The sequence below is a fragment of the Ictalurus furcatus genome, chromosome 18 (assembly GCF_023375685.1).
Source record: "Ictalurus furcatus strain D&B chromosome 18, Billie_1.0, whole genome shotgun sequence".
Classification (NCBI taxonomy): domain Eukaryota; kingdom Metazoa; phylum Chordata; class Actinopteri; order Siluriformes; family Ictaluridae; genus Ictalurus; species Ictalurus furcatus.
The window spans coordinates 23,553,345-23,563,149 of record NC_071272.1 but is presented as its reverse complement, the minus strand read 5'-3'; the positions used below and the strand labels follow the sequence as shown (position 1 = coordinate 23,563,149).

Sequence of the window (9,805 nt, the reverse complement as noted above, 5' to 3'; positions counted from 1 at the left end):
ACCAATCCATTCAGAAAAACCGTATTGTAAAGATCTTATTGTGTGTCCAGAATACTGTTTAATTTTCCAATGCAAAATGTAAGAAAGATGTATGTATTAATTAAACTTTTAACGACTGCTATAGTGGGGAAAATGCTTAGTTGCTGTTTCTTTACTATAAGAGACTGCCTTTCTTGTTGATTCATTTATTCTTTACCATCTGATGCCAGATGAATAATATACGGTAAAGTCCAAAAGTCAGAGCTTTTATTAATCAGGTATTAAAAAAAACAAAAAAATAAAATAAAAAACACTGTCACAATGTTGTCCAATTAATACAAGACAAAAATGTTATAATGTACGGCAAAAAATGAGCTATAAATGAATAATTACTTGACAGCAATTAAGTGTGTTAGCAATATGCATGTGGTACCATTTCAGTGAAGCATGTATATTAATACAGTTTAAAAATGGAATCAAACAGGATGCGTAGTGTTATTTCATATGAGGAGTTGTTTGTTTGTTTGTTTGTTTGTTTTACTAAAATTTGTACACAATTCATGTTCATGGTATTTAAAAATGAAATACATTCAGCTGTGTTGGAGGGAGTTTTAGGAGCTGTATGTCTCAGAGCACACAGCCTGCAGAGTTGTTCATTTCATTCCATCAAACAAAATGATAGTGTTGCTTTCAATAAGAGTAATAAAACAAGCAAATGAACAACAAAAAAAGATTTCTCTTAGCACTTTGTGATCAAATAAAATACGTCTTAAGCTTCTGCATGATTTTAAATGGAGTAGTTTGAGAATTACAGCACTGATGACTCATTATTATTATTATTAGTAGTAGTAGTAGTATTTATTTATTATTATTAGTAGTAGTATTTATTATTATTAGTAATTATTATTATTAGTAGTAGTAGTATTTATTAGTATTAGTAGTAGTAGTATTTATTATTATTAGTAGTAGTAGTAGTATTTATTTATTATTATTAGTAGTAGTATTTATTATTATTAGTAATTATTATTATTAGTAGTAGTAGTATTTATTAGTAGTAGTAGTAGTAGTATTTATTATTATTAGTAGTAGTGGTATTATTATTAATATTATTATATTTTGTAGTAGTGGTGGTATTATTATTATTATTATTAATATTATTAATATTATTAGTAGTAGTGGTATTATTATTCTTAGTAGTAGTAGTAGTAGTTATTATTATTAATATTATATTTAGTAGTACTAGTTATTATTATTAATATTATTAGTAGTAGTATTTATTATTATTATTATTAGTAGTAGTAGTTGTGGTATTATTATTATTAATATTATTATATTTAGTAGTAGTAGTAGTAGTTATTATTATTAATATTATTATATTTAGTAGTAGTAGTTATTATTATTAATATTATTATTAGTAGTAGTATTTATTATTATTAGTAGTAGTAGTAGTTGTGGTATTATTATTATTATTAATATTATTATTATTATTAGTAGTAGTAGTAGTGGTATTATTATTATTAGTAGTAGTAGTAGTTATTATTATTATTATTAATATTATTATTATTAGTAGTAGTAGTAGTTGTTGTGATATTATTATTATTAATATTATATTTAGTAGTAGTGGTATTATTATTATTATTATTATTATTATTATTATTAGTAGTAGTAGTAGTAGTAGTAGTTATTATTATTAATATTATTATATTTAGTAGTAGTAGTAGTAGTTATTATTATTAATATTATTATATTTAGTAGTAGTAGTTATTATTATTAATATTATTATATTTAGTAGTAGTAGTAGTAGTTATTATTATTAATATTATTATATTTAGTAGTAGTAGTTATTATTATTAATATTATTATTAGTAGTAGTATTTATTATTATTAGTAGTAGTAGTAGTTGTGGTATTATTATTATTAATATTATTATTATTATTAGTAGTAGTGGTATTATTATTATTAGTAGTAGTAGTAGTTATTATTATTATTATTAATATTATTATTAGTAGTAGTAGTAGTTGTTGTGATATTATTATTATTAATATTATTATATTTAGTAGTAGTGGTGATATTATTATTAATATTATTAATATTACTATTAGTAGTAGTAGTGGTGGTATTATTATTAGTAGTAGTAGTGGTAGTAGTGGTATTATTATTAATATTTTTATTATATTTAGTAGTAGTGGTGGTATTATTATTAATATTATTATTAGTAGTAGTAGTAGTCGTAGTAGTGGTGGTGGTATTATTATTAATAATATTATTAGGAGTAGTAGTAGTGGTGGTATTATTATTATTATTATTATTATCATTACAGTAATTTACAGTTATACAGTAACTGTATTTAGGGATTAGTTACAGTCTTCATATTAGATACCTACACAGTACGTCCATTATATACTGCATTAAGCTTTATTCATTATGTCCTTTTATTACGCTATAACTGTATATCCGTATCTGTTATCTGAAAATGACCAACAAAATTACTGAGCATGAATTCATCATTTAAATTAACATCTTACTAACATATAAATAGGCAACGTATTATTCATACATGTCCTGTGTAGTGTCAGGTGACTGTTACAGTTTATTACTTTGGAGCATTTAAGAGTTCAATAAGTCGCTATAAGAGTCTGAGCATGTTTTCCTATACAAACAAACAAACAAACAAACAAATAAACAAACAAAACAAATCAAGAGCACTGTATTGTCTTGTGGTTGGTGGAAAAGCCTGAACACAAATACGCTGCATAACAGACTTAAAATAAAATGAAGTGCTTACTGAGCGCTGCTACAACTATACATGGAATTATTGTTCATTTTCAGATTACAGTAACAGCAGCTTGTCTATATGAGCCGGTGTAGCAGAGACCCACTATCCAGTACTCTATCTATCAGCCTTGTTAATCTTTATAACTCTATACATTTTAAATTCCATTGAAATATTGATCACTCTTTTTTCGGCCTTCCTAAATAATGCTTCTCACATGCTTCTTTTCGAAACGAATACAGTTTTTTCATTAGCAATCATATTATTCGCAATCTTTAAGAAAATTCATAAAAATCTGAAATTTATGTCCATCAAAGTGTCGTCGTGTCTGATATATTTGAATATTTCCCAGATTTTCAGTGTAGTCCCAGACTTTGAACTCCACCGTATGTGTGTTTTGTTTTGTTTTTTTAAAGAGGCCATGAGTTCGCTTCTTTAGTTTCTGTGTAATGAGATTCTGGACTGCAAGAAGGAAAACAATGCCTGAAATCTCTGCTGATAGCAAAGCAGCAATAAACTTAGACTTGCAGGCTCAGTAGGCAACAAGGAAGTTGTGAAGATTACAGAACTGTTGTGGGGGGAATTTTTTTTTTGGCAGAAGGGCGTATAAAAACTACTCAGACACTTGTTGTTTTGGCAGGTTCAGCTCTTACAGTGTTAAAGGCAGTGCGCTGGAACTCTGTCCTCTGAGAACTCACGTTCACTGAGGTGTGAAAGAGAAAAGCAGGGTGATGAGCATCGAGGAGAGGAAGATGAAGGGAAAACGTGTGATCGGGCTGAAGGACGGATCAGGCAAGCGTGAGGTTCAGAGAGAGCAGCAGGGGGGCAGAGTCCATACGCCTGTAACGATGGGGGGGAGGGATGAAGGGAACGCTGAATCAGGCATGTCCCTGGGCAATCATCCCCATCCTCCTATCCCCGTGGGAGGGTGAGTCGGCAGACATTGTTTCCATGTTTAAGAAAAGACTTGATGTGCACTGATACCGTGTAAGCAGTGGCCCATACATGACTAGCGCATACATTGTTGTCACTTTAAAGTCACAGATCTTAAAATGGCTAACGACACTCTAGCAAACGTTTAAACGTTATAAACTGAGAATTAAAACCAAAATGATCAGAACAGCTTGTCAGAATACTTCAAATGTGGACAAAGCCATCAGCTATGACATACTGTATGAATAAATAACAAAAAACAGTCAGGGCGCTTACATGACATACCTATTTGGTGAAGTGCATTACTTATGAAACAGTCAATTAACCTGAGTTACTGTTTAGCCAAATGGAAATGCCTATAGTAAGAACCTTCTCACAGGGGAGAAACTGAGGGCAATGAGAAGAAGACAAGATGGTGAGAGGAAGCGTTTGTGTGAAATGGAAAGTAAAATCAACTCCCTTTAAACTACCGCAGAATAAATAAAGTTCTCTTGGAAATTACATGTATACGGTACAAACATCTACCACAACATACTGATGGTAGAATGGTGGAAACTAACCAACGCCATGTACTCTCATTACATGATCACTGTAACAGTGTTTTTTTTGTGTGTGTGTGTGTGTGTGTGTGTGTGTTGTGTATAACTAAATCCTAGTACTTTGACTATTACTTAAGCTTTTGAAAATAGAACATTCAACTTCACTATTTGTGAGTCAATTTCCAATCAAAACAAAACAGTTTCTGAGACAGTGGAGACAAATGAGCGATCACCTGACCCAATTGATCAGCTAATGGACCTACATGATAGTGATCCGCCAAATCCTGAGGATTTGAGGTTTCACAGCTAAACATCCAACCCGTACTGAAATGCGCAGGCAAGCCGTGAGCTAGCCAGCTGCGTGAGTGAGTGAGCTAGACTAGCTAGCCGGATCTTTTAATGCTTTACGATATCAAAATTCTGCAATAAACTTGAGATGTCACTTCAATGTGTTAAATACTATATATCTAAGTGCTGCTACAGCCTATAGGATTATGTGTAAGGGGCATCCCTGCTACATCCTGTAGCTAACTATGCAGCTAAAAACATGTACATTTACATTGACATTTATTCACTTAGCAGACGCTTTTATCCAAGGCGACTAACAAATGAGAAAAGTACAAGCAAAGCGATATTATCTAGCAGAGAACAATACAAGTAGTGCTACCATACAAGCTCCGTTACAAACTAACATTAGCTACCTAGCTAAGGAAACACACATGCAACTGAAACCACAACAGCATTTGGCTAGTTATTTAGTTTGGCTAGATAAATTTCTGGTTTCAGTTGCATGTGTGTTTCCTTAGCTAGCTAGCTAATGTTAATTTGTACATGTTTTTATCTACATCTTCTTCATTTACTGTTGATAATGGAGGTGTTGTTGACTGCGGCATAGCTCACTCGATTAGCTAACATCCTCACAAATGGAACGTTTTGAGATTAGTTGTATCAATTGAAGAAAAAAAATAATAATAATTTGCAAAGGAATTACTCCAGATGACTTATTTAGTCTTACTTGAGTCGTTTTCTTGATTGCTGCTTTTACTTTTCACGTCAGTGTGTTTTTTTGTACTCTTTCCAGAACGGCATACTGACACGGTGTCTGTTCACGTGAAATGACTCAAATAATTCCTCTCTTTCCTTTATGGTCTTTTCTTTTATAGTTCCTTCCCCAACCCAGAGCAGGAACCGCGAAATCTCACATTGTTAGTCATAATTGTTGAGCTATCCTTCTGGTCTTTACTATGCCATAAAAGCATAGCACACTGTCATCACATTTTAGTATAACAGTGTTGCTCAGTGTCATTGCGCTTGGATAAACAATGCATGCGTGATACATAACTACACTACCGATAGTTTCACGCCTGGTGCTTTGCGACAGGAATTTTTATTGGTTTGTCGAAGAGACAGTGTAATTGGCCGATGTGTGTCCATTACACTGTAAAGAATTTCTGCCATTTCTACAATACAATTCTTTATTCTAAACAGCACGATAGTTTAAGCATGTTTTATAGTTACAGTACTCTAGTCTGCCTGGTACTGTATTCTGGGAAAATAGTTCTGGCATTGGGAGATTATACTGAATATCTACTGCTGTGTCTGTATTATAATAATACATTGCAATATACAGCATCGTTCACTTTACTGTAAAACCGAGTTGCTTTGTTTTTAAAACTGAAGCAGCAGAAAAGGCAGCTAGCTAATTGGAGGCTAATTTTCTTCTAATATTTTATCATTCTTTTGTCAAGTTTTCATAAAAGCCACAACAACAACAACAACACCAACATAGCGTTTTCTATTATTTTATCAACACAAGATAAGTGCAAGGTTTGGACTAGAGATGAAGCAAGGTGATGCTAACTAACTTAGCCTAGCTAGGTAACTAATTTCTGCTAGCTAGCATGATAATTTATATATATATATATATATATATATATATATATATATATATATATATATATATATATAAACAAAGTGTTTTATTCCTTTTAGCTTTAACTTGATTTTTAATTTAACAAGCTCTTGTTGTGCAAGTTATTATCTTATATTTATTTTTCATGTGAGCTGAGATGAAATGATGATAAACACATTTTTATCAGATTCTTTTTTTTTTTTTTTAGGATTGTTGAAATTTTGGCAGTAAAAGATCTGAAGCATTAGATTGTTCTGTCTTACTTAAATGTACAGACCAATATCAGATTTCTGTAAACAAACATTGCACTGCGAATGCTGCAAATGTTATCCACAGTAACTCCCTGGAACTCTGCTGCCAGTAAAATACTGTAAATCTACAAGGTAATTGTTGTTGTTGTTGTTGATTATTCAGTTATTCTTTACTATATGATGACTGATGAATAATAAAGTATACACAGCAAAGTACAAAAGTCAGAGCTCACAACCAAGAGCTGCTTTTATTTGATCAGGTCACATAATGGTGTCAAATGATATGTCTCCAAAAATATGTTAGTGGTTAGCACGTTCGCCTCACACCTCCAGGGTCGGGGGTTCGATTCCCACCGTGGCCCTGTGTGTGCGGAGTTTGCACGTTCTCCCCGTGCTGCGGGGGTTTCCTCCGGGTACTCCGGTTTCCTCCCCCAGTCCAAACACATGCATGGTAGGCTGATCGGCGTGTCCAAAGTGTCCGTAGTGTATGAATGGGTGTGTGAGTGTGTATGTGATTGCGCCCTGCGATGGACTGGCACCCCGTCCAGGGTGTACCCCGCCTTGTGCCCGATGCTCCCTGGGATAGACTCCAGGTTCCCCGTGACCCTGAGAAGGATAAGCGGTATAGAAGATGGATGGGTGGATGGATGGAATTACTTCATAGAAAAAAAAGAGACTCAGGACATTTAATACTTAAGACAATAAATACACAATCATAAATAAACAGAACAATAAATAAACAGAGCAATAAATGCACAGAACAGTCAACACACATGACAATGAGTATACAGGATAAAAATACGCAAGAAAATACAAATTCAGGACAATAAATGTTAAAGACAGTGCATACTAACTAGAGAGGACATATATATATTATATGTACAAAAGTGCAAATCTTTGTTCAAATACAGAAGATAAAATAGTTAAGATTGGCGTTAGGCCTTATGGGAATGGTACTGCCAAGTTTATGTGTAATGTACCAAAAAAGATAAAGTATTGATTAAAATAGTGGATACAATAGCATGGGTAGGTGTGTGTAAAATAAGAGAGAAGTGTGGCACCCTTTTCGATTAAGTTAAATATTTCTGGCCAATTATGTCTCAACCATCATGAATGAATTACCAGTAGAGCCTCATCCTGCCAGATTATGCATTAAGTGAACCGAAGTTAACGCTAATCTAACTTTTGCTCAGTATATCTATTATAGCTTAGACAGGAAGATTTGTTTAGGGACACACGCATAGGATTTTGCCATTATGCCATTTTATTTACCTCATGTACCTGAAGGAAAAAGAACCTTAACAAATCATTTATCCGGCACTGTTACGCTCCGCTGGTCCTTTCGCAGTGAGCTTAGTTTCACATCCTGGAAAAAAAAAATATGTAATTTTGTTCAGTTTGGTATTAACTACTGTTAATCATTGAGCATCAACCTCTCGCTGCCAGAATATGTGAGAAAGGTAAGACGAGCAGTCTGAACCGCTCTCTCACGGCGATATATCCGTGTCAGTAAGTGATGAATCTAAAAGAGTCCAAATGACACTTCTGTTTGAATGTCAGCAGAAAATATTCAGCTGTGTTTGCGACATCATTAAAAAGCAAAAAAGAGATTTAATCTCATGCTGTGCGGGATGAGATGTGGTCTAATAATCATTACTCTGCAGCTTGTGTTGCTAATAGTGGATCGCTAACTTATTACTAAATCAAAATAGAATTGAACATTTATTCAGGGAATGTTTCTGAGTAACAGATGATTTCGGGTCTCTGTAAGGATTTGGTCATTTATTGTCTAAAACCGTGGCAGATTAATTAGCCTAAATATTGGATTTATTTATTTATTTTTTTTTTTGGTATCATGATTGATTTAAGTCCTAAGGATATTATTTTATTTTGTATAATAATACAAATGTGTAACCAATTCTTAACCACGAATGTGTGTGGGCTACAGACGATTGAATCTGAACAGACTGTACCTGCAGTTTGTAAACTGAACTTTCACATTCACTAAAGCGCTAAGCTTAGGTAGGTGTTGTTGTTGTTGTTATTGTTGCTGTTTACAACCTAAATCATTTGGCTATTAGTAATATTTTTACTCTGCTTCCTTATTTTATTACCTATTTAATTTCACGAGTAATATACAGTAGGCTTGTGTTATTTTTATCTGTTAGGTTTATACATGTATGTAAAACATACTGGAAATGCTATATCCAGAGAGAAATAATGTTGATTAAAAACAATGACTAAATAAAGAAAGTAGAATTCAAACGTGTTTCTCAATGTGAGTAATTTTACTATTTCACTTCTTGTTCTTCTATTTTTTCTTCTTCTTCTTCTTCTTATTATTATTATTTGTAGTAGTTGTATAACTGTTGTTATTATTACAAATTTTTTACATTTAAAGGTATGTATCAAAATGTATTTTTTACATTTCAGTACTATAGTGTTATATTTGTTTTATTCAACATTTTCTTCTTACTGCAAAAAAAAAAAAAAAAAAGACGTCATCTTGATCAGGGGGGGTCTCAGCCTTTTTGCAGTCAGGAACTTCTTTAAGTGTAAAAGAAAAAATATCTACTGACCCCTTCGGTATAGATTCATGAACACAAATCATTAATTGAACGCGTATGATCACAAGTTTGGCGTTTTATTAGCTTTTTGTACTCACTCCGTCTCGTTCACTTCCGGTAGCCGTTTTATCCAAGTCAGGGTCGCAGTGGATCTGGCATCTATCCCAGGAACTGGGCTGGCAGTTCATCTCAGGACACCTTGCACGACGGTCACGTCTAGGAGCAATTTATCGTAGCCAATCCGGTTACTGCTATGTTATGAGGAGGTCGGAGGAAACCAGAGAACCTGGTGGAAATCCATGCAGACACGAGGAGAGCATACACACGGACAGTAACCTGAGCTCAGGTCATTATTGAATATACAGTATGCCTCTTATTAAAGTATTATATGGATTATGGTACAATTGTGCCAATGTTGCTTTACGATTACATTTTGCATTTATGGCATTGGGCAGATGTGTTTATCCAGAGCGACTTACAGAAGTGCTTCGCTGTCTCAATTTAAAAAACAACAACACATACTCATGATAGTTCACCTGGTCAGGGATAAGGCCTTTTATATATATATATATATTTCTGATCAAACTGATTTCCCTAATATACACTATATGGCCAAAAATTTGTGGACACCTGTCCATCACAACCATACGTCCTTGTCGAACATCACATTCCAGATTTGTTCCCCCATTTGCCGGATTTGTGTTCATTCAGCTACAAGAGCATTAGTGAGATCAGGTACTGATGTGGGGCGAGGAGGTCTCGGGTACGTTCCAGGTCATCCCACAGGTGTTCAGTGGGGTTGAGCTCAGAGATCTGTGCAGGAAACTCGAGTTCCTCCACTCCATCCTTGG

General features: G+C 33.5%; 1 long non-coding RNA gene across 1 annotated transcript; it reads right to left on the bottom strand.

Moving 5' to 3' along the window:
* Positions 1–6,483: 6,483 nt before the first annotated feature.
* LOC128621971 (uncharacterized) lies at positions 6,484–9,622 on the bottom strand. Its single transcript, XR_008388339.1, has 3 exons — positions 9,053–9,622; positions 7,660–7,753; positions 6,484–6,993 (listed from the first exon to the last, which is right to left on the bottom strand). It is a non-coding gene; the product is annotated as an uncharacterized LOC128621971 (long non-coding RNA).
* Positions 9,623–9,805: the final 183 nt, after the last annotated feature.